Here is a 23,931-nt window from a genome sequence, read left to right as displayed (position 1 = left end):
GAGGTAGAAACTCCAGGGGAAGGGCCCAGAATCCTGTTTTAACAAGCCCCTCTGGGTAATTAGGATGCATCCTAAATTCTGTGCTAAGCGTTCAAAAAAAACTTTGAGTTAAGAGGTTAGTAATACAAAGCTTAGTGAGTAAGTAGATTTAGACACAGCCAAACGTGGGTTCAAATTTCATCTTTGCTATTTACAAGCTGAGTGGTCTTGGGAAAGGTATTTGTCTAAATCTTGGCTTCCTGGTTGGCAAAAAATGGAGACACCTCTAGTACGAGGCTTAGATGATACCACTGAACTCCAACACAGGCATATCACAAACAATCCATAAATGACAGCTATTATCATTATGGCTCATGGAAATCAACAGAATATAAAGGAAAACAGAGCTGATTTGAAAAGTGAGAAGATGTGGCTGAAGGACTCTGGGTTCTCCATCTCCCACTTTCTGTGGGCTCCTGTGCAAACAGAGCTCTCTGTGCGTCAAAGTCATGAAGGTCAAGTGAGATCATGTCCATGCCTTATACACTGCCAAGCCCTGCGCAACTGCAGGTCATTGTGAATGACATCAGGATGAGAGGAACAGAAACATTAAAAAAAAAGGAACAAAGAAAAAAGAAAGCAAAGATAGAACAGATTCCCTAAAGATAGAGCCAGAGAGAAATGTGGAACAGACCCTTTAAAATACACAGCAAACAGAAGCTGGGAATCACAACAGAGCAGCAGCTTCTAATTGAAAGGATTTTGCCTTATTATCAAAAGCTGCGTAGACAAGGATGCTGCTGGTGCAGGGTGCCTACTGGTCCTCCTGCGCGACCCACAATTCCTCTGTAGTGCGCACAGTTGCTACGAGAGCCTGCTTTCTGCTAATCAAAGAGGGTAGGCATGAAGCAAGTGATCCGGCCTCTCATCTCTGTAGTCATACAATTCCAGTCTCCCCGTGATGTTGCTACAGTTTGTCTCAAGTATTTATTTGTAAAGTAACTGAACGTCTATGCTATCTGTTCCCTCCGGTCTCCATCCTCATAAGCACTTAATCTTCTTTGCTTACACCCAGGTTTGAATCACGTCCCTTACGAGAAAAAGAAAGAAAACAAAAGCAATTTATGACTGCTGTAGTTCCATAAAGTACGCGGGGAGAAGGGAAATAAAATAACTTCCTCAGCGCCTCCTCTGTGCTTTCTTTTATTCAATCAACAAACATTAATTAGTTGCATGCCTACCGCATGTCAGACACTACTCAAGGAACTGACGGCCCCATGAAAAGGCAGATGTGTTGTTGTTATTCAGTGAGGGGATATGATGATCAGTGATTGGTATTTAGCGGTCGGATGGAGGTGTGAGGTGGATGATGCAAAGAGAAACAAGAGTGACAACCTGGCTTTGGTGGGGAGACTGAGAAGCAGGGGGAAGGGAAACAGAGATGATTATTAAGTGAAGAGCGAGGTTCAGCTTGGCAGGGCCGAGAGGAGGCAGTGGGCATTCGGGGGGTGGAGGGCAGAAACAGCATAGCAGGAACAAACACCAAGATGAGAGGACCTACCACAGTTTGGGGGACAGGGAGCTGGGGAGTGGGGGGGGGGGTGACCCTGCTGTTCCACTGGGAGGACTCTTGTGTGGTATCTCCTGAAGCTCAGATACGATCCTATGCAGTGGTCGTGAGTCACCGAAGGGCCTAGCAGAGGAGTGACACGTTCCCAGTGTCTGGAAACTGATAACCTGGCCAACAATGCAGGTCACAGCAACGGGGCCATTAGGGCTCCGACTCTAGGCTTTCTGATTCTAAAGGGCTTCTGCCTTCCACCACATCACGCTGCCTCTTGGGTCAGCTCAGACAAAGGCAGGGACTGCAAAGATATTTCTTTCTCTCTTTTTCTCTTTTATAAGATGTTATTTTTAAGCAATCTCTACACCCAATATGGCGCTCACACTCACAATCCTGAGATCCAAGAGTTGCGCGCTCCGCTGACTGAGCCAGCCAGGTGCCCCTGAAAATACATTTCTTATGGAGCGAAGTCCTGGGCCGTTCACCTGGTTTCCAGCATGAGCCACTGATGGCTAGCACTGAGAGGGCCCTTTCTCCTCAACTCAAAACTCGGTGTCATGCCCCACCAGCACTTCAGTCCAAGACGGTGCTCTGTTTTTTATTAACCTTGCTAACGCAGACCCTCTCCTGGAATCGACAGACTCGATGCATAAAATTTCCATTATTTTTGGGAAAACCCAAAGTCCATAACATGTGATAACATGAAATTGGCTCAAGACATAAATGTGAACAGAGAAACATACCTTGGAGTTAGAAAATGGGCCTAGCCGGCCCCAGAGCTCGGCTGGGATGCCTTGTGAGCATGCCGACAGAGAGGTACAGGCCCCCGAGGAGTCTGAGAATTCACGGGGCACGCTAAGCCTCAGTGTCTTCACCACTGACTTGCACAGCCTTTGTGCCCATGAATGAGCCCCTGTGTCCCAGTGTCAGGTAAGGGCTGAGCGCTGACCCCTGTGTGGGGCTGGACCGGGTGGCCCAGAGGGGCGGCAGCCTTGGGGACACCCAGCAGCCTGCGGTCGGAAGGCACTCGCTGTGTGGACCTGGTGCTTTTTCCCCCAGGCGATGCTGGCCTTGAGCACCACCTGCTGCTAGAAGTTCAGGGGGCCCAGGTGAGGACTTTCCTATGGTGCTCCCCAGGAGGACTGCGGCTGCTAGTCCCGACCTGCGCACTGCAGAGGGCAGCGGTTGGCTGCGATGAGGGACGGGTATCCACTCAGGCTTGCACGTTTCTTGGCTATCCACAGAAAACCGTCTCCCTCCCATTGGCCATTTAAAGCTCCTTTCCGTGTAGGGAAGGGAGGGAGGTAACATTCACAGGCTCTGGCTGGGGCATGAGGTCCCCGGGGAGGCGTGAACTCTTACACACACACACACACACGCACACACATGATCCCGTGGAAGCCTTGCAGCCACGCTGGGAGGGAGGCAGGGTCATGCCAGCTCCCCACAGGGAGGAAGAGAGAGTCAGAAAAAAAGACACCTGGAATCAAGCACTCCCGTCTGAATACACTGGATCCTAACCCCACATCAGGTCAAAACTCCCCCAGAGCATCTACACACATACTGACAGCCCAGAACTTCGGACTTGCACGGCATGGTCATCACGACCTGTGTAAGCGAGTGAATCCAGCGCCTACCGGGGCACCACTTCCGTCAACATGGGTAGAGAACCATCTTGGTTCCTGCTCATTAAATAGCAGCTCAACAACGACTATGTAAAAGCAAGTAATAAAATAGGACAGCCATTAGGGTAATGGTTATTATTATTATTTTTTAAAAGATTTACTTATTTATTTGACAAGAGACGTGGGGAGGAGCAAGGCAGGGAGACGGAGAGAGCATCCCAAGCCGACTTCCTGCTGAGCACAGAGCCTGATGTGGGGCTTGATCCCATGAACCTCAGATCATGACCTGAGCCGAAATCAAGACCATTCAACTTCATGAATGGAATCACTCAGGTGCCCCTAAAGGTGACAATTGCAATAACGGTCCCCCTGCTCCCCCTACACTGATTACACGTTTCCTGAGCACAGGGCAACCACCTGAGCTCGTTATTGCACTTTAGCTCTACAAAAACATGTGAAATGGCCCCTCTTTACAGGTGGGGAAGTAGAACAACAAAGGTTTTACGGGGCTCATGCGAGAGCGCGTACCGTACAGAACCCACAATACGCTCTCTTGTCGTCTCTCAAGAGCTGCGGAGAAGGAAGGAGTGACATTGTGGCAGCAAAGGTGAAGAAGAAAGATTTCTGCTGCATTGGGCTGGGTGACGTTGATCTCAGGATGCTGACGGAGGCCACGGGCACACCAGCTTCTGTGCTCAGCAAAGCCAAATTCCAAACGGCCCCAAGACCAACGCCACTCCAGGACCCATGGGTCTCAGCAATTCTCTGGCTAGAAAGAAAGCATTTCTGGAAATGCTACATAAAGCGTGACCCAGGTATGGGGGGACAGAAAAGGGAGAGATGACCAAAAACACCAGCAGCAACAATGACCTCAGGGGAATTAAATGGGTCTGTCAGAGGTACCCCAAGGTCTTGGCTGCAGGAGCTAAGTGTCTGCGACAGGCCTGAGGGCAAGTGGGAAGCCCGAGGTCATTATCTTACCATTAACTTTCACCAGGCTCAGCGCCAAGGAGCCCCGCCAAGGGGAGCAGGGCCCGAAGCGGAGAACATGAGCACGGAGCGGAGCATCTGTCCTAAACAGCAGCTACTCCTCAGGGATGGGATGAGTCTCAGGGAGCAGGGGGTCCTCTCCCCAACACACCCCTTTTTCCTTCCTCTGCTTTTCCTGCACTCCCGGAGGAAGCCTCCTCGGACCCCTGAGTCCTGGCCAGAGACCCTCTCGCTGCTCACACAGTGCCCCAGGGTTAACCTGTCCATTACTCGTGCTCTGTTAAGCTGCCCATTACCCTGCTCTCTCCCTGGCCTCCAGGAGACACGGCCACAGCCCGACCTTCTGCTGAACCAGCCCCTCCCCCACAGCAGCCCCTCGAAAAATAGAAAACGGACGGCAAATGCTCAGACGCTCGCCATCCACCGTCTTGCCCTCCGCCGTGCCGCAGGGGCTGCGAGAGCAAGGGCAGACCGAGAGACGCAAGCCCTTCTTCACGACGATCGCCTCAAGATGGCCCTAACAGTGCACCGGGCTCATGGCTAGGCCTGATCTTTCTAGAACGATCTTCACTTCCGGGTCGAGGCTGAGCCCAAGTCAGAGAACGGACAACAGTGTCTTTTACTTATTTATTTTTGTCTTCCTTTCGTACCCGTTTTTGTATTCCATTTTAGTTCTAAAGGCCCGGCAGCTTGTTAAACGTGTCGTTTTCCTTCTGCACGCTGGTGAGGGTGGGGAATGCGTCTCCCCGGGCCCGATATAGAGCATTATGAGCCAATCGAGTCAGATGCATGTGCAGCGCCATTCAAAGTGGACCCTGTCCTGGCTCTCCTCCACGTCTGAGCTGAAGAAAAGCAAACACACGGTAGAAACCTCCTCCTGGCTTCCTGAGCATAAACACTGCTTTGGTCCAGTGGCAAGGACGCCCCATCCCCCAAAAGAAAACTGGGCTCGACCCAGCGTTCTGACCACTTCCCTTCTTGAGCCAAGACATTCTTTCCTGCCTGGCCAGACTCAGACTCAGTCAGCCCTGGTTAGGAGGATGTCTGGAATTCCTGCTGGGCTGTTCTCGTCACCAAAGCGGGCACTCCCCAGCGGTGAACAGGACGTGCCCTGCATTCTTGGTGAGCGCAGAAGCCTTTCGTCTGGTCTTGGCACCTCGGTGATCCGGGAACACCTTGAGAATCAATTACAGTTAACGAAAGGACAGCTGGCCCGGCCCACCTCACCCTCCTGACTCCGCTCCGATTTCTGCCTGAGGTCTACCTTCTGACTCGGACAGTCCCGGCCAGTTCACTTCTGGGCCCTTCACGCTGCATCGAAGGAGGCCTCAGAAGTCTGTGGAAGGGAAGAGGGCGCATCTTCGAGAATCGATGGGGCAGTGACATCCTACGAAGGCTGCGTAAAGCTGGCGGACCATGAAAAGTTTATCCTCTCCCTTCCGGGTACATGAATGTATAAACGTACAGGTGCATGGCCGTGGGACGTAAACATCTGTGTGCGGTTAGGGACCTGATGGCACGTAATATTTATTTAGCAGATCACCCTCCCATAAAGGTTTGGTCGGGGAGACCGGAGAGGCCCATAAATCCAGATTCTGCCATTTCCTTTGGCAGAAGAACAACAGTGCCCTGGGGGAGAGAGTCTGTGCTCCGTGTCACCTTGCCCTCCTCCTCCAGCTGGCTCTGCTCAGCCCAGACCCCCACTGCCCGCTGCTCCAAGAAGCAGCTACGGAACGAGCCAACTCCTAGGTGGCCTCCTTTGGGGACGGGCCTATGGAACAAAGAAAATTTCAGTGCTCTAATAGGGGAGGGGTAGACCAGGTGGCCCTGAAGATGCCTTCCTGCTCTGATACCTGTTCACCGGACAGAAAAATCCTGAGCAGCAACTACGTGCCAGGTTGCACGCTGAACAGAGAGGAAACAAAGGTGTAAACACCCAATGGTTTTTGTAATTACACCGGAAACCCAGTCTCCCCACCCCCCTCTTTCCTAGACCTCCTTAATTCTACTCCTTTAGATCTCCACAGGAACAGAACAATGAGAAGCATACTCTGGTTCCTATTGGTTTCAGGTCAGAATAAGTTCAGTCTTATAGGTTCAATCCAGCTTTCCCAGAGTCACCAAAAATACCCTTAAAATGTTAACTCCAGGGGCACCTGGGTGACTCAGTGGGTTAATCCTCTGCCTTCAGCTCAAATCATGATCTCAGGGTCCTGGGATTGAGCCCCACATCAGGCTCTCTGCTTAGCAAGGAGCCTGCTTCCCCCTCTCTCTCTGCCTACCTCTCTGTCTACTTGTGATCTCTCTCTCTGTCAAATAAATAAGTAAATAAATCTTAAAAAAAAAAAAATGTTAACTCCAAAGCTGAAACCCCCCCAGTGGGTCCTCACGGCATACCCCTTGCCGTGGCCAACTGGACAGCATGAGAACTGGCCCCCGCCCACAGCTCAGACTGCCCCTCTCCTCACTCACCATCTCCTGCTAGCAGCTTCTCTGCACACAGCGGGCTCTTCACCATCTCCTGGATTTGTGCTCACTCTGCCCTCTGCCTAGAATATTCTCGCCAACCCGCCCCATGACGCAAATCAGCATTCAGAGAAACAGGCCCTCCTCGGAGAAGCCCTCACAGACCAGCCTGCCTTTCCAGTACTCACTGTCCCACTGCCCTGTTTCCTCTCCGTCCTAGGATTCACCACGTCTGAACTTGCACATCTGCTTATTTGATGGCTCACTCACCTTCTCCCTAAATGTCATACATACGCCACGAGAAAAGGAGCTAACCTGTTCTTATTCACCACTGGGGACTCAGCCCCTAGACCTGTGCCTGGACTATAGTAATCTAAAGAAATATTTGTTGTTGAATGAATGCCAGATCTCTCCTCTCATTCTATGAGGTCACAAAGTGTCCCAGGTGCTGGCCACATATGCAGGATAACCCCCGGGACAACTTTCTAAAAGAACACGGAGAAGTCCTCTTCTGTCTTTTTGTGTCTGTGTGTGCAGTATCAGCCTCATTTCTCTGGTTAATGTCGAGATTCATCAGCGGCTCTAAATGCCATCTGCCATGAAAGCAAAATCTCATTAAAAATGTCTTTGGAGCGGGCGCCTGGGTGGCTCAGTGGGTTAAGCCGCTGCCTTCGGCTCAGGTCATGATCTCAGGGTCCTGGGATCGAGTCCCGCATCGGGCTCTCTGCTCGGCAGGAAGCCTGCTTCCCTCTCTCTGTCTCTCTCTCTGCCTGCCTCTCCGTCTACTTGTGATCTCTCTCTGTCAAATAAATAAATAAAATCTTAAAAAATATATATATATATATATTTAAAAAATGTCTTTGGAGAAAAAAAAAATTTTTTTTTCCCCAGAAGAATGCCTTTAAGAGAGGTTTATGCAGAAGGATAGAAGGAAACCTGCGTGAACAAACATTAGAAACTACAGTTTCTGGTTCTGATTGCAAGCAAGGCACTTTGGTTCTAAATCCATCTCATTTATAACATGGACCGATCATGCTCACCTTGCCTATCAAACAAGGTCTCCTGGGGATCTAAGGGGACAGAGTACATGAGAACTACATGTAAACTAAAGTGCCCTTGAGAACTTGATGTAAACGGAGGCGGGCAGGAATATGGGGGAGCACAAGGAAAGCGCTTTCCCAGAACCATCTTTGTATATGAGGAGGTCATGATGTAGACGATGTCAAAGGCTAGGCATTATTTTGATTCTTGTCCTTTTTCTTCTTTTTTTAAAGACTTTATTTATTTTGACAGAGAGAGAGCGAGCACACAAGCAGGGAGAGTAGCAGAGAGGAGAAGCAGACTCTCTGCTGAGCAGGGAGCCTGATGCGGGGCTCGATCCCAGGACCCTGAGATCATGACCTGAGCCGAAGGCAGATGCTTAACTGACTGAGAAACCTAGGCGCCCCTCCTACCCTCTTTTTTGAGTCTCAATTATGGCCTATACCCCAAACCCATCCAGTGCTTCAGAAGTGCAGATCGTTTTCCAAAAGAAGCATCTGGGCGAGCTAATTTGTTACCAAAGCCAATGATGAAACACACACAATCCTTGGAAGGGTCTGGAAAGCCAGCCACGATTTCCAGGGCTCCACTGTGCTAATTCTCAGCTATGAGCCAATCGGTCCGTTTTCTGGGTATGCATCCGTAATGAAGATGGCTCAGAGCTCTTGGCTACAGGGCCCTTAAAGAGAGAGCAATTCTGTCACATGGAACGTTGTGTTGCTTAGTTTCCACTAAGGTATCTTGGCTTTTAAATAAACCGTCAAGTAAAACTTGGCATCGAAACACAAAGCAAGTAACTTCCTTTGTAGAGGAACTGACAACTCAGCTGTGTGTCAGATAAGACAGCCGCTGAGAGTCAGTTCCAAAGGCGACTGAGTCCTCTTTGGAAGGGAGCGGGTACCCCAGACCGCCTTCCTCGGGGCTAAGTCACATCAACATTTAGGGATGATCCTTATGGGAAGTTAACCCTGCCACTCCCATTGACCACATCCCTCTCCACCAGAGTTGGTTTTGGGATTATAAAAGTTTTGGAGGTGTGAAAACATAATTGGAAAACTTTTTTTTTTTTCCTGCTTAAAGGGCTAATTGATTTCACAGGTGTTTAATTATCATTTGCTGTGAGATAATACCTTGTAGCGCCATAAAAAATGGATTTAATTTTCGGGAGCTTGCAAAACCACTGCCAAAACCAAGCGAGAGCTAAAGCTAGATAATTATTCTATAAATCAAACACACTGCCTCCTTTCTTTGAAAATTTTAATACTGGGAGATAATGATATCTGACAACCTTGAAACGCACATGGAGAGGATGTCGTGCCCAAGTGCCAAAAGACAACCGCTGGAGAATTTTAGGCAGTTTGGTTCACTAAAAGTGACTCGGGCAGCCTTGAGGTCCTGCCTGTGGGCTCACCGAACAGGCCAAGTGTAAGGGCATTGGTGTGTGTCAAGACAGAGTAATCTGTACTCAGATCAAATGGCCACATGCCCAATAAGGTCCCCAGAAAAACAGAAGTGAAACCCAAACCACCCTTAGCACCAAAAACTGCCTGAAAACGATTAAAACTCTCTGTGCTCAAAGTCTGAGTCCTGGAATGTGGAAAGTGGAGGTTTTTCAACTTGATCAATGAATACTTTCCTATCTTGTGCTTACGGCAAAACACTCGTGCTTTCTGTAATAACAAGAGAGAGAGAAATCATGAAATTTAAAAAAAAAAAAAAAAAAGTTAACAGCTGGAAGGCACCGTGAAGATCGTCCACTCCAAACATTCCAGATGAAAACAAGCAAAGTCAGGAGAGGTCAAGTAACTTGCCCAAGATACCACCACCAGGGGCTGAAGCACGATAAAAAAGGTGAGTTTGAGCGCGTTCTGAGCCAGCAGAGAAAGAGACAGCTTGAAAATAGATTTGGAGTCCCAATCTCATCCAAAATCTAAAAATAAAAGAAGGAATTTTTTTAAAAGGGGGAAAAAAATCATTCCGTTATAGGAGTGGCTATTTATTTAGCGAAGCCCAGTCTCCGAGGAAGTGCTGAAGCTGCCTTAAATAACCATATGGGGGTTTTAGGTGGTGCCACGTTTAAAATCTTTTTTCTTCTAACTTTTATGCAGAAGCTGCTGAGGTCATAAGACGTTCCATTAGATTAAGAGTGCTTACGTGATTTCAGAAAGCACGGCCGTCTGGCAGGACACACATACCCCGTCAGCGCTATTTAATTTAATGCCTGTGTGCAGAGGACACACTCCCCATGAATCACTAGATGGTACGGATTTTCAGGGGGTTCGAGCTGGCCTTTACACTAGCGGTTAAAGTATGAGAAGGCGAAATCAGTATAAATGAGGCCATTCCTGGACACCGTGCTTGGGTCTCCGTAGCAAGTCCGAGCCCAACACGAGTGGGCAGAGCAGGCGGGGGACAACGTGGGTCCCCGTGTAGGCTGAACGGGGTAGGACGGACGGGCATTCTCAGGGACTGGCTTGAAGTGCAATGGAAACTCTTGCTATCCGTGAGAATGATGATAATAATTCGAAGTAACATTTCTTGTGAACTTATTCCATGCCCAACCTTCTGCAAAACACATTGATAGCTGGCCATTTAATCTTCTGACAACCCCGTGAGGGAAGGAATATTATGTCTCCTACTTTATGGAAGAAGAAATTGAGGATTTATCTAAGTTGTCTACATTCATTTAATAAGCAAGCAGGTGGGACCTGAACTCAGGCGTTCTGACCGTAGGGCCTGGATTATCATACAGTAGCACAATGCCTTGCTTCTAGAATGCTTCTTGGAGATGTCCCATGACTTGCTAAGTGAGCTCTGTCTTGAGGGACACCATGAGAACCCCTAAGGAAACTCTTGGACTGATTCACGGTCTTTTGGCTGGAGATAGGCCTGGCACTGCACCAGCTCTTTTATCTGGCTCTGAATTAGAGAAGATGTCCTTCCTGGGGTCACCTCCCATCTCAAGTATTTCTCCAGGATCCTGGGGAGCTGACAGAGCAGGTAAGAAACAAATGGCTGATGAATTGCTGTATTTTATCCTAGGCAGGACCACGTGCAGACCATAGAAACCTCAAGGCCTCTTTCTAAGAATTTATATAATTTTATGTTCTCCATCCACTGCAAGGCTTTGGTACCAAGACCCACAACCCACCTTACAGTTACCTAGAAAACCATGTGGAACCGCTCCTCTATGTACAGATCCCCAGTCCCATATGAACAGGACAGGGAAGAGACATAATCACTGCAGGAGACACTGACAGCTCATCCACGCCTTCACTTACTCATCCATCCACCCATCTACCAACAACACGGTGAACCTACCCAGGAACCAGCCATGCTATTGTTAGGAGCAGGGAAGACACGGTGAGCAGAAATCCGTCATCGTCATCATCACATTTCTTTCCCTTACGGAATTTCCAGTCTTGTTGGGGAGACTGATTTTAAAGAATTTTTAACGAGTATTCAGAGGAGAGACTAATGGTACTTCAAGAGCACACAGAAGACACTGACCTTGTCAGGACGAGGGGGGCATGAGCTGAGACTTAAGGGAGACCCAAGGGTCAAGCATGCCTGGGGTTGAGAGGAAGCACTGAGAGCAGTGTTGACAGTTGACAGTGGCCATCAAAGGCCACCAAGATGGCCGGGGTGCAAAGACCGCTGACAACTTTTAAAATACGTTCAGGCAAGCGAAATACACTTGCGACGACCAGTCATCTCACCAAGTCAGAAAAACACTCTGCTGTGACCAAGACTAACTCTTACAATGTTGGTACAAAACCAAGGTGGAGGCTTCTCGCTGCCTGGAAACAGGAGTGTGGTGCAAGTCAGCCTGTCCCAACGGATAAGCTCTTTCTGTTACCCATGTCGATGGTACGGAACATTCTAGATTCCACACACATGTGAAGCAACAGCACCAGGCAGCAGGTCTGAACCCACGTTACAGATGGGAAGGCTGCAGCAGGAAGGAGCCTTCACATGTTGATGAGGGTGACCGGACGTTCCTGCGGGCGGCTCCGTTCCCTTCCCCTGCTCTCCCCACCGGGGGCCGGCCAACTCACCTAGCATACCACTTATTCATAAGCCCCTTTTCCTGTTGCCACAGAATTCTACAAGCTCTGTAGCGATTGTGCTGAGTCCCTAAATAATCATATTTTCACAGTAATTAAAAGCCAAATTCCCCAACTCCCTAAATGCTATGAGCAGCTTGAATGCCTGTATTTTGCCCTAACGTGGAACATCTCTAGGGTGAAGGAAATCATGAGAGAAAAGGCAGAGATGACATAACTGCACAAAGCGGCAGCTTCACCGGGCAGGGGAAGTGGGCTGAGAGAAGGAAGCCCGGGCTCCTGCTGGGAGGGCACGCCTGGGAGCAGCCCCCAGGGGCTGGCTTCTGCTGGGCCTCGAGGGCTGGCTGCTGGGGGGCCTGGCCCAGGGCAATCGGCAGGGGAGAGGCCCCTTGAAGGCATCTCTCTGCCCCCATGATGTGTCCTTCCTGCTGATTTAATCCTCCTTCAGGTGAGGGGGTGAAAGAGGGAATTTCAGACATTAAGGCATTAGCCTGAATAGAAGCCAGGAACTAAAGAAAAGCCATCACTGGGTTTTGCCCAACAAAGACGTGGCTTTCATGCATCTGCCTCCTGGACTAATTTAGGGATTATAGGACCTACCCAAGAACCCCCAACACAGCAAAATAAAGATCGTATTGTGAGGCCAGACCAGAGCAAGCCACCACCACCTGGATCTTTAAGGCTGCTAATCCCTGAGGGGGGGAAAAAAAAGCTGGAAAAAAAGATTGGGGGACAATCTATATACAGAGTCCAGCCTCACAGAACACATTTTGCATTCTTTTAGTTAAACCTGCCGAGAAAAAGAAAGCTGATGGTGAGAGTCCAAGGAAAGGCTCCCAGCAAAAATGAATGAATGAATGAATGAATGAATGAATGAATGAAATTCCCATGCAGGAACCACGATAATGCTCAGAACAGAGCAACTGCCTCAGCCGAGAGCACAGGGATATGCTAAGCACTGTGCCAAGGGCTCTCTGCCCAGTGGATCAAAGCCTGACGTTCCTACGCTGCTGAGCTCGGAGGCCAACAGAGGTTCGATACTCGGCCCCAGAATGACCCCGCCAGGTCGTAACAACCCTTGGAAATCAAATGTGGCTGGTCCAAACCTGAAGCTGGAGAACCTGCGGGACCATCAGCTGTGCTTTGTACAGCGGTACCTGATGTCTTGAGAAGAAAGAGACACAGGTGAGATCTCTTCGCAGCCCTAACACTGTAAAGACTGCGGTGCTTGCTGCAACAGGTAATTCCAACAAAGTATTACCAAACCTTAACATGCAGACCTTCCAAGTACCCTGACCTTAAAATGGCTTCTTTCTAGGTTCTTCTTGACTGCTGCATTCTGGATAGGTTAATGCATTTGTTGTCTGGCTTTCTCTCTCTCTCTCTCTCTCTCTATCTATCTATCTCTCTCAGGGTTCTGCTCTGATACGGTACTAGGCACTCTCTCACGTGTTTGAGATCATCCTGGACCAAGAAAAACTGAAGTAAGCTATTGGTCTGTTCAGTGTACTCGACATCATGAAATCCTTCCACGATATATGACCCAGGAACGAAACACACAGACACAAAACTCCGCGAGCATTCACAACCTTCCCCTCGGTGGACTCAGCAGACACTACAGAATCACAAGGAGGAGGAAGAAGTTAGCGACTACTTAATGATTTTTGAGAAGGAAAAAAAAAAACCCTTAATGGAGAGTAAGGGACCTTAAAACTTAAAATTAAGACAGCTTCATGTTGTCGCTACGTCGAGGTGGAGATCTGGAGCGGGGTGGTGGGACGTGAGGTACTTCCTGATGGAGATGTTCGATAAATCCTTGTAAGTGAGCACAAGTTATAAAAAAAGCTATAAAATACCCTCCTAAATTCATGTTCACACAGCTGCGTCCCCAGCACAACAGCAGCGGAGAGAGTCAGACACGCTACCCCCTTAGCCCTCAGCCCTGCTGGGCACCCTTTGCTACGTCTGCTTATAAGCTAATTCATAATTCACACACGGTATCCAGGCATGTGAGCTATGACATAAAACATTTATTGACAAAGGGACCAGTTTGTCATTTTAAAATAATTATGTTTCTTTAAGCAAACCGACAAATTCCACTGTCTCCAATTTACTTATTATTATTTTTTTGAAGATTTTATTTATTTATTTGACACAGAGAGAGACACAGTGAGAGAGAGAGCACAAGCAGGGGGAGTGGCAGGCAGCGAGGGCGAGGGAGAGGAGAGCTCCCTGCTGAGCAAGAAGCCCAACGCGGGACTCGATCCCAGCACCTTGGGATCATGATCTGAGCCAAAGGCAGAGGCTTAAATGACTGATCCACTCAGGTGCCCTCTAATTTATTTATTGGGCCTTATAAGCAATTTAAGCCCTTCTGTGTGTGTGTGCGCGCACAGAAGAAGAGCAAGGAGATTCTATTTTCTCCCTGCAACTTTTCTATCAGACCGAAAAAAGTGAGATGACCCTATCCCCTTGAGCTATCCTGCACTGAAGGTATCCAGAAACGCTGCAAATCTGGTCTCCGTAGTGCATGCGGGGAACGACAAAATGTGCACAGCAATGTTCAAGGACAAGTTTTAACCTGTGGGCACCAGCGTGAAACTCTAACTTCAACCTTGCAAACCCCACGCAACAGAATGTGTGTGATGCCGATGGAAATCTAGGCACGAGAGATGCCAAAATGTGCGCTCTGTGAACAAACTGTGTTTCAGTTTTCATTTTGTTGCCCTCAGGATCAGCCCCAGCACCGCCCCAAGGCCGGCCTCACTCCCCACACAGGGTAAGGCCATCCAGGAAGGGTGCAGACGCCCCATTCAACCAGTAGAGGGGGCAGAGCCACACGCAAGTGTCCCTACTGAACTCGCCTGGTGAGGATGGTGCTTCCTCCTCCCTGGCCCCCAGAGTCAAGAGTATCCACGGGGAGGGGGAGGCCAGAGCTCACCTCCAGAAGAGGCATTTGATGATCTCCCGGGCTTCCCTGTCCCGTCTAGTACCAAGTACACAAGAAGGGGCAGAGTTTAGTCGAACTGGGGGAATGAGAACTGGCCAGCTCACGAGGAAGAAATGCTCTGCCCACATCCCTGGGAATGTATTCTGTAAGGCACATGGCTCGCTCAGTCCCTTACTTATTCAAACTTTGAACTAGTATTTTCCAAATGCCTATGAAACACGGGCACTATCCTGGATCAGATGCGAACCTACGGGGGGGCTCAAACAGAAATGGGGCCTCTCCGCCCTCTCCTGTGGGTACAAGCTCTGTTAAAATGCACACACCGCGTGGCCATCGAGGGGCCTGGTTGGCTCAGTCACCCTGGGTCATGATCCCGGGGTCCCGGGATGGAGCCCCGCATTGGGCTCCCAGCTCAGCAGGAAGCCCACTTTTCCCTCACCCACTCCCCTTGCTCCTGTTCCCTCTCTCGCTCTCTAAGAAATAAAGAAAATCTTAAAAAAAAAAAAAAAAAAAAAAGACATGGTGGGCATCAAAGCAGTTACGGGGGGAGGGGACACAGAAATGGAGATGATTTGGTCAGGGAAGCCCTTTCTAATGAAGAAACAACGGAACCAGGCCTAAGGGCTAAAGACAAGCCAGTGTCCCAGAAAGTGTGCGGAAAAAACAGTTCAGCAGGGGCGCCTGGGTGGCTCAGTGGATTAAATAAAGCCTCTGCCTTCGGCTCAGGTCATGATCCCAGGGTCCTGGGATCGAGCCCCGCATTGGCCTCTCCGCTCAGCGGGGAGCCTGCTTCTCCCTCTCCCTCTGCCTGACTCTCTGCCTACTTGTGATCTGTGTGTCAAATACATTAAAAAAAAACAAAAAAACAAAAAAAACAGTTCAGCAAGTGGGAGCTGTTGCTACAGAGCCCCCTGCTTCGAACTTTCCTGACACACTCAAGGAACAAGGGAGACAGACCAAGCCAGTTCAGGTGGTGGCGGCGGAGTTAAGGGCAGAAGAAGGAAAGTCAGTCTGGCACCCGTCTAATAAGGCAGTGGGTGTCCCAGACTTGGATGCACACTCATGCCCTCTAGGCAAAAAAACTATACAGAGCTTCACTTACCAGCTTTATTTCCAGCTTTATTTTAAATTCCTTACATAAATAAACCTCATTTTCTTCTCAAAAGAACACTAAATGGTAAATACTATTATTACCATCCCATTTTTACAAGAGAAAAGTAGGCACAGAGAGGCTAAGAGACCTCCCCACAGTCACACAGCTCTGTGTATACAGCCTGCATTGGAACCCCCGTGGTCTGACTCCAAAGGGCGTGCTCTTAACGTCTACATTCTAAAGACTGTGAGAAGCATCATTGTATTTCATTATTGCTGTGTATATTCTGACGTGTGAGCCCAGGCCTTTTTTTCTTTCTTTTCTTCTCATTTTTGTTTTGTGGTGGCACGGATGACTGATGTCGCCTCAAATAAGGAATCTACAATTTGGCTTCAATAGAAGGCTAGACAGACTCATGATATGTCCTGATAATCAAGCACAACTGTGTACCCCGACTCCTGCCAGACGCCAGCTTCCTCCAGAGTCTGGGTTCTGTACACAGGCTCCCCAAAGGACTGTAAATCAGTGCGCTACACATCTCCACGACGTCTCAAACAGATGTTCGCTCTGTGCTTACTCTCCCAGGCTCCAGATGGCTCCAGATCCTGGCTCTTTGCTCCTGCAGACCCTCAAATCACACTTCAGACATGTCAGCAACGCAGGCTGAGGAAGAAGGCTGCTGCGAAGAGATCTAGGCCAGTTCTGGAAGTAACCCGGTGGAGCCCAGCGGTATCTCAGACATGCTTATAAGGAGTGCAGAGGATAGCCGAGTCAGCATAAATCACAGTCAGCCTTTCCTCCTTGGATACAATTTTCCAAAAGATGAAGTTGTTGAACATGTTGGGGAAAGCATGTTGAACATGCTGCCGGCTAGTCTGAGTTGGCTGCACTGTATTCCAAGCTCTTAAGAAAGCAACAAGTTGCAAGGAATTTAATACACTGACACAATAGCAAGACAATTCCACACCTACCCCATCCTCCAAAAGGGTGAGGAGTAATGCTGAAAGACAGATTACAGCAACATGTTTTTTTAAAAAGTCCTCAAGTGCAGGTTCCAAACCAACTGCAGAAACACAAAAATCTGAAATTTAAAAATTCCATTCTTTCCCAGACCAAGGAACAGGTTCACCCCCTTTCCTTTCACCCTAAATTATAAGTATCCTTGACATGCTTTATGCACATGGGTGATAAGAAACCCCAGAGGGCAGTTCTTGGTTACCAAGCCTCATATGTTTTGTTTAGGGAAGTCTTCTCTCCAAAGATACAAGGACTTAAAAAAAAAAAAAAAAAAAAAAAAGAAGCAGAAGCTGAGGTTTCTTTATGGATTCATGCCTCTAGTATTCATTCCTCTGTGTAAGAGATGAATTACCATGACAGAAGCCCAAAGAAGGTCTGCAGGGCCAGGTGGAGTGTTTGAGCTGCGCTGTGAATCCCACGCAAACATTTGTTGATTTTGTTAGCATTCCTTGTAAATTTCACTTCCTATTTGACTTTCCACGGAGGCCTGGGGCTCAAACCAAACCTCCCCAAGGACAGGGGTGAGCCTATCAGATCATCTTCCGTTCAGCGGTCTGCAGGCCAGCCTTCACATTACAGAACGAGAAATGTATCCAACGGGCTTCCTTTGAAATGACTTCCTTTTGTCTTACACTTCATGAAAACTTTGTTTCCTGTGTCCTTCTTGGACTCTAGGGGGCTGGAATGCTACATACCCACTGTTCCTACCTGCCACATGCCACAAACAGAGATAATTATGGGCAAGGGTATGTATTTCTGACTGTCAAAACTCCCAGCAAGGCTTACTAGGAGCAGGTATTCGACAGAAATTCATTGTACGTAGAGATGATGGCACGCACTGTACAAACTGTAAATAACCTGGCGTCTGTACACAGTGAATCTCTAGAAAAGCATCTGGGCTGACAAATGTTTGCATGAGTTATACTGCTTTAATTTGCCCTCAGTTGTGGGAGGGGGGGAGAAAGGTGTGGGCAGTATCACATTAATAAAGGAAGAAAGTATTACAGGTTATCATGATATGGAGGTTTCCCTTTTTTAGGTAAAACCCAAATGTATAAATAAGTTAAGCCATTTAAAACTGAAGATTATTAAAAAGATGTTATTTAATTATAAGATATAATTTTCAATTAAGCAGAGACCTTCTCTCAAGAATGGCTGACGAAAAACTGAAAGCACAGGAAGGTTCAATGGTTGCCCAAGGTCACAGAGCTGGTAAGGAACACCCCCAGGATTTACCCCAGCTCCAGAGCCCCAAATTAACTGCTACGAAGTACCACTGCATTCCCAGCTAGCTAACTGAACAGATCCTTTAACAAAATGGTGGGAATGCTATTAACCCCAGCTGCCCCTTAGAAAGGTGCACACCAGCCCAGAGGCAGGTGGGCAGTGCTTGATAAAGCCAACTTGCAGGTGTAAAGGGAAATTATTTATTTAGGATCCAGCTATCAAAAGTTATGTAAATGTACATGTTTATACTTTGGGGGAGGTTCTCAATAGTACATAGTGAGCCCATCCTTGGAGATGATTCTGTGGACTCGTAGGTTTCGTGGGTCGGTAGATCTTTCTGAAACTATTACTAGGCGGTATGAATCTCTGTCTAGGAATCTGTTTCCTTGGCCATCCAAAACATGAAATGCATTTTGTTTTGTTCACAGATAACTTCCCTTCTATTATTCTTGGCAATGAAATCAACTCTGACAATATAAATGACCCTGAAAATGTCCCAAGGACATTGTTTACTTTTTCCTTACCTCTAATCCAGTCCCTCTTTTACAAAGAAAGCTTGGGGATATTTATAGCCCAGGAAGATGGGTGGAAAAATGATGCTATTTAAATGCAAAATCACTCTAGCAGACTGTGTATGTGCGCACACGTATGTGTGGGTATGTGTGTGTGCGTGTGTGCTTGTGTGTGTGTGTGTGTGTGTGTGGTGTGTGGAGGAGAGGAGGAAAGTTGAAAGAAGGGCTGGATGGAAGGATACGTCCGTCTCCACAGGCAATTCAATTCTGGCTGCTCCATGGAGACAAACCAATTAGTATGGATTGTCAAGGTGTTTTGTATGAATTGGCTACCTGCCCATTATGAATTGGAATGGGATTAACTAACGATTCCAAACACCCCACCAAATAGCAAATGGTCATAAAATAATGATTTTCAGTCACCAGCACCCCGGCTGGATTGGAGGCTTGGAGGTAAAAAGTCTGGATGTAACGGTCTTCAGAGAGACTTTGATTCCTCCAAACCTACCTACTTTGTCTAAACATATCCTTTTCTTTTCCTTCTTCTCTTTCCTCTATTAGCTTTTATTTTTTAAAAAGCTCTCCTGCTAGTTGGGAGGCTGTTGTTCTGAACATAGCCATACTTATCCTTCTCCAGACCCACAATGGTCAATTGGTATGCGCCAGCATATACCTTGGCCGGTCCCCTAGCCTTGCAGTCTTCAAAAACCCCACAGTCAAACACAGGACCACCACATTTGCAATTTAATTCAACCCAAGGTTCTAGAACCAGTCCTTTCTCTGAGAGAGAAGCCCCGAGAAGCCTGGGTTCAAGCTGAGGGATTCACGACACAACCAATGCCATTAGCTCTTTTCAATCATTTGTCTCAACTACTTATAACTGGACTTTTGCCTCTTGCTCCAGACTCCAAGTCCGTATTTTATATTCTGGGCTCAAGATAATGGCTCCAGGAGCCACGACCACTAGCCAACAGCATCTTTGTCTGCACTTCTGGTCCCGGGAAATGGAGCTAGGATGAACCACCTTATGCGATCTAAGTATAAGCCACCAACACAAAACCACATTCCCTAGAGTGCAGTTTTCCAGGTATGGTGCTAGGAGTGGCTGACGCCAGTATGACTGCTTCCTCTGGTCAGGGTCTTTTAGTTAATTTGGTAGCATCTGCAGTACTGTAGGAAAAAACCATTTTATACACACACACACACACACACACACACACACAAATAAATAAAATATCGTTCCACACATCTTCACTAACAAGTGGTATGTTACAATGAAAACATGTCTCAGAACAAATGCTGGAGCCCTGCCAAAATCCTAGCCCAGGAAGTAAGGCCTGATACCGATGTCAGACCACATTAAAGATGACGGAAAGTAGCCAAGCGTTCTCTCCATACATCTGCTCCTAGACATCTTCCACTCACCTGCCCTGGGGCTCTCAGGACCTCCCCAGTGCCAAGTGCCTGCCAACAATCTCACCTTTTGCACAACTCTAAGTTCCCTGCTGTGTACGTTCTGCCTGGTGGGCTGGACTTGTTGCCAGCACCAGAAGATGCCCACCCTGGGTCTGCCCTGCTCCTGTGGATAAGGCTTCTCTCCAAGCGCAGGGCTTCTAGTCTGCTCTGTGACCCTCAACTCATCTGTCCATACCTGTTTCTACATCCAGAATGTGGTCCGTGCCTGCCTCCACATCCAGAATGAGGCAGAACTTAATGAAAGAAACCCAATTTGCCAATCCGTAGTATTCAGATGGAAATTCCAATAGAAAATTCCAAAGACGTTCCATCTTGCCTATAAACAGCAGTCTATCTCTTCAACCCACTCAGGACTGGCTAAAAGGTAATTCTCATTCCAGAGTATAGGACGCATGGAATGTTCTGGTCTCAAGTGAATTCAATTACCCTAAGCTTCCAAATCTTCCAAATCATCTATCTCCTTCCCTCAAAAACCATGCCTGGAAATTAAATAAAATAAAACATCTCATAAATTTCCTTTTTTTCTGGCCCTATTGGTTCTTAAGAACATCAATATCAATATTCTTATGAATATTAATATGAAGAACCATAGTGGTTCTTACTGAAGGATGGCACAGCAGGAACAAAGTCCATTTTCAATATAATATTGCATTTTATGACATTCCTATCTTAACGTCAGGATAAAAACCACTAGCATACAGGTTTCTGATTTTATTTTTTAATTTTTTAAAAAGATTTTTATTTATTTATTTGAGAGAGAGAGATCACAAGTAGGCAGAGAGGCAGGCAGAGAGAGAGGAGGAAGCAGGCGCCCTGCTGAGCACAGAACCTAGTGCATGCAGGACTCGATCCCCAGATCCTGGCATCACGAAGCTTTCTGATTTTAAAATAATCTTATTTGATTGAGCTACATTTTAATGGACTGTGTTTGGAAAAGAAAGAATGGAGTTTAAATTCTTTTGCCATAATTATTTATTGTCCCTCACATTTAAAAAATATATAGTATATGAATGCTGAAATTTTCTCCTTGAAATAAGGTTATGCTAGGTGAATAGTGCTGTTAATAATACAGCTCTGAGAAAATAAAAGCAAATATAACAGTACTTTTGGGGCACCTGGCTGGCTCAATCAGTGGAGTGTGTGACTCTAATCTCAGGGTCATGAGTTCGAGCCCCATGTTGGGTATAGTGATTACTCAAAAATTTTTTTAAAAATTAAAAAAATATATACAATGGTACTTTAGACTATGAATTAATTGTCTAAGGTTTAGGAAAAAAACTAGTTACCATGGGAGAGAATGAAAGAAAATAATATGAGGTGACATTACTATACCTACTGCAAGAAGCAATGGCTCCCAAAGCTTAAAGCATATCTGATTTCAAATGAGAATATCATTTTTGAGGTTTTTTTTTTAAGATTTATTTATTTATTTTAGAAAGCAAGAAAGAAGGGAAGAGGCAGAGGGAGAGGGAGAGAAACCAGGCAGACTCCCTGCTGAGTGCAGAGCCCAACATGGGGCTCAATCTCATGACCCTGAGATCATGACCTGAGCTGAAATCAAGAGTCGGACCCTTAAGTGACTGAACTACCTGGTGCCCCCATTTTTGCGTTTTTAAGGCTGTGCTTCTTACTTAAAAAAAAAAAAAATCAGATTTAGAAAACGAAAAACTTTATTCAAAGATGACCCAATTATTTATAAATTATATCTGTGATGACTCATTTTCTTAACACGTAAGCAAAACTAAAATTGAAGCAATTAATTATGACAGTATGATGTATCTCTCAAGCCAGGGTAAAACAGGATGCGCGGTCCCATTAAAAATCCACCTTCAGCTCCTAATCTGCCCTGATGATTTTCCAGGTGTGGGTCTCCTTTATTCAAACATCCAAGAATCACTACGTCTGGGCATCTGTCCGTATTCAACATTCGCTGCCAGTCTATTCTTTGCTAAGGACTCTTCTAGGCACAGGTAAAACAAAGTTGTCCTCTGGGGGCTGACAATCAATGTAACAAGTGGGCAGCAAAGAGAAAGAAGAAGGAAGGGCCCAATGTTGATGTTTATATCTCGGATACACGGTTTGTTGCCAATTTCTAGCACATCCTCCAACAGTCTATACGAGTTCCCAACGAGTGACTCTGCTAACATTGAGTTCCAAACTGTGGACATGGGGCTCATTTATAAACAATCTTCAGCTCTGCACTTTTTCCCCCTGTTATGCAACCTGTTCCAGAGTGGCTGCCTCTTCCCACTGCAAGTGCTAGAAAATATAAACCAATTTTACCATTCTGCAAATCATCGAGAGACTGGGAGCCTACTGAAAGTAGGGAACTATGTCATTCTATTTTGTGTCCTGCATCCATCTCAGCACCCAGCAAGTGCACCATAAATGCTTCATGAGAAAAAAAAAAACAAAGACAGAACATGAAATCTACCTTAATGATTCAGTTAGAAAAATCACATATTATAAACAGGACTCAGAGGAATGCCAACTGAATTTCCATTCTAGAGTAAAGCAATAGAGAAGAAAAAGAAAGGGAATGGATAAATATTAGTTGATTCTTAACTCCTAGGCCTGAGCTCAAGTTTTTGCTTTTTAATGGCATTTTCATATGCATCGCCTGTGTCTTACAGAATTATTTAAAAGCATCCTTCTTCAGACCTTCATACTGGACCCCCGTATGGTTTTCTGACCACAATCAAGAATCAGCTCTTCTAGTACTTTATTTTACTGTACAGTCATTTGAGGTGTATGGGACCATCTGAGCACATCCCTGGAACAATGAACCTCAGGAAAGAATCGCCGTTCCGCTGCTTTCTGCATCAATGCGGGTACTGGAATACTCTGACCCCAACGACAGGATCGAGTGATAGAAGAACTCTTCCTTCAGAAATCTGAGCAAGAAACTCTCATCCCCTGCTCTGTGAGGGGCTTCTGCACACATCTGTTTCAGCTCAGTCCCCCCAGAGATGTCTAAAATCTAATTAACCAATTAATTTGCAAATATATTCTAATTTATTCGAGGAAGATTTTCTTGGGTATTAAATTATCTGACAGTGAGCCATATGTACTACCAGAGCAGGACCTCACTGAAATACCGCAGGTTACCCCAATGCAAGCATGACTGTGCATCCTCGGGTCCAGGAAACATTCTATCCCCTAATGAGAAAGCGAGCCGGCATTTCCTCCAGCCTGATTAAGTTGTGCATGCCTTGGTGAAGCATTGCTGAATGCAACTGAGAGAGAGCAGAGGGGTGATGAAGCCCACTCAAGCGTGTTTCCTGGCCTTGTTCCCCCAGTGTCCCCCGGGGCAGTGCTGGCAGGGTGGGCATGCTTGCCAGTGGCCAAGAAATGGGAGAAAAAGGACAATGCAACGATGTGTTTATCTGAATCGGTCTTCCTGGGGTGGGAGAAGGGAAATGTAAGGTATAGAAAAAGTATGCTCCATCATACTGGGAATTACGAATTGCTGTTAATTTGCATGCAGAACTCTGTTCTACAACAACGCAGCCACAGCGGGCAACATTGTTTACTCAGACAATCAAGTCATAATTTACTGAACTTGTGGATTAAAGGAAAAAAAAAAAGATGGCATGTTCTTAATTGCTACATTGCAACATTTTATTCAGCTCAGTGACTGTATAGCTACAGATAAGAATTGAGAATAACACTATCAAATGTTAAGGGGATTACCTCATTTACAAAAGGAAGAGCATCTCAATGCACACTTTGTTATCTAAAAATACCTTTTGAGTGTGGATTTTAATATGTTTACCATGAGATGTTGGATAGCTACTAATTGTGTAGCATTAAGGCAAAAAAAAAAGTTGATTTTTTTGGTTATTGGTATTTTATTCAAAAGATAAACTGCTTTTAATATAAGCAATATGGAAAAGAAAGAAATGGCAGTATCATATGATTCAA

General features: G+C 46.7%; 1 protein-coding gene and 1 long non-coding RNA gene across 3 annotated transcripts in view; both read right to left on the bottom strand.

Annotated features, from left to right (window-relative positions):
- Nucleotides 1-23,931, bottom strand: part of EXT1 (exostosin glycosyltransferase 1) — a 280,954-nt gene that overhangs the window by 39,782 nt on the left and 217,241 nt on the right. The window lies entirely within an intron of this gene.
- Nucleotides 4,772-7,217, bottom strand: LOC131826470 (uncharacterized). Of its 2 annotated transcripts, none has more exons than XR_009351616.1 (3): nt 6,631-7,217; nt 5,423-5,650; nt 4,772-5,333 (listed from the first exon to the last, which is right to left on the bottom strand). It is a non-coding gene; the product is annotated as an uncharacterized LOC131826470 (long non-coding RNA). The 2 variants fall into 2 exon arrangements; XR_009351615.1 differs by having other exon boundaries at nt 5,423-5,564; nt 6,631-7,206.

This window comes from Mustela lutreola, chromosome 3 (assembly GCF_030435805.1).
Source record: "Mustela lutreola isolate mMusLut2 chromosome 3, mMusLut2.pri, whole genome shotgun sequence".
NCBI lineage: Eukaryota > Metazoa > Chordata > Mammalia > Carnivora > Mustelidae > Mustela > Mustela lutreola.
Note: the sequence above shows the minus strand (reverse complement) of the source record. Positions and strands in the feature narration are given on the sequence as shown.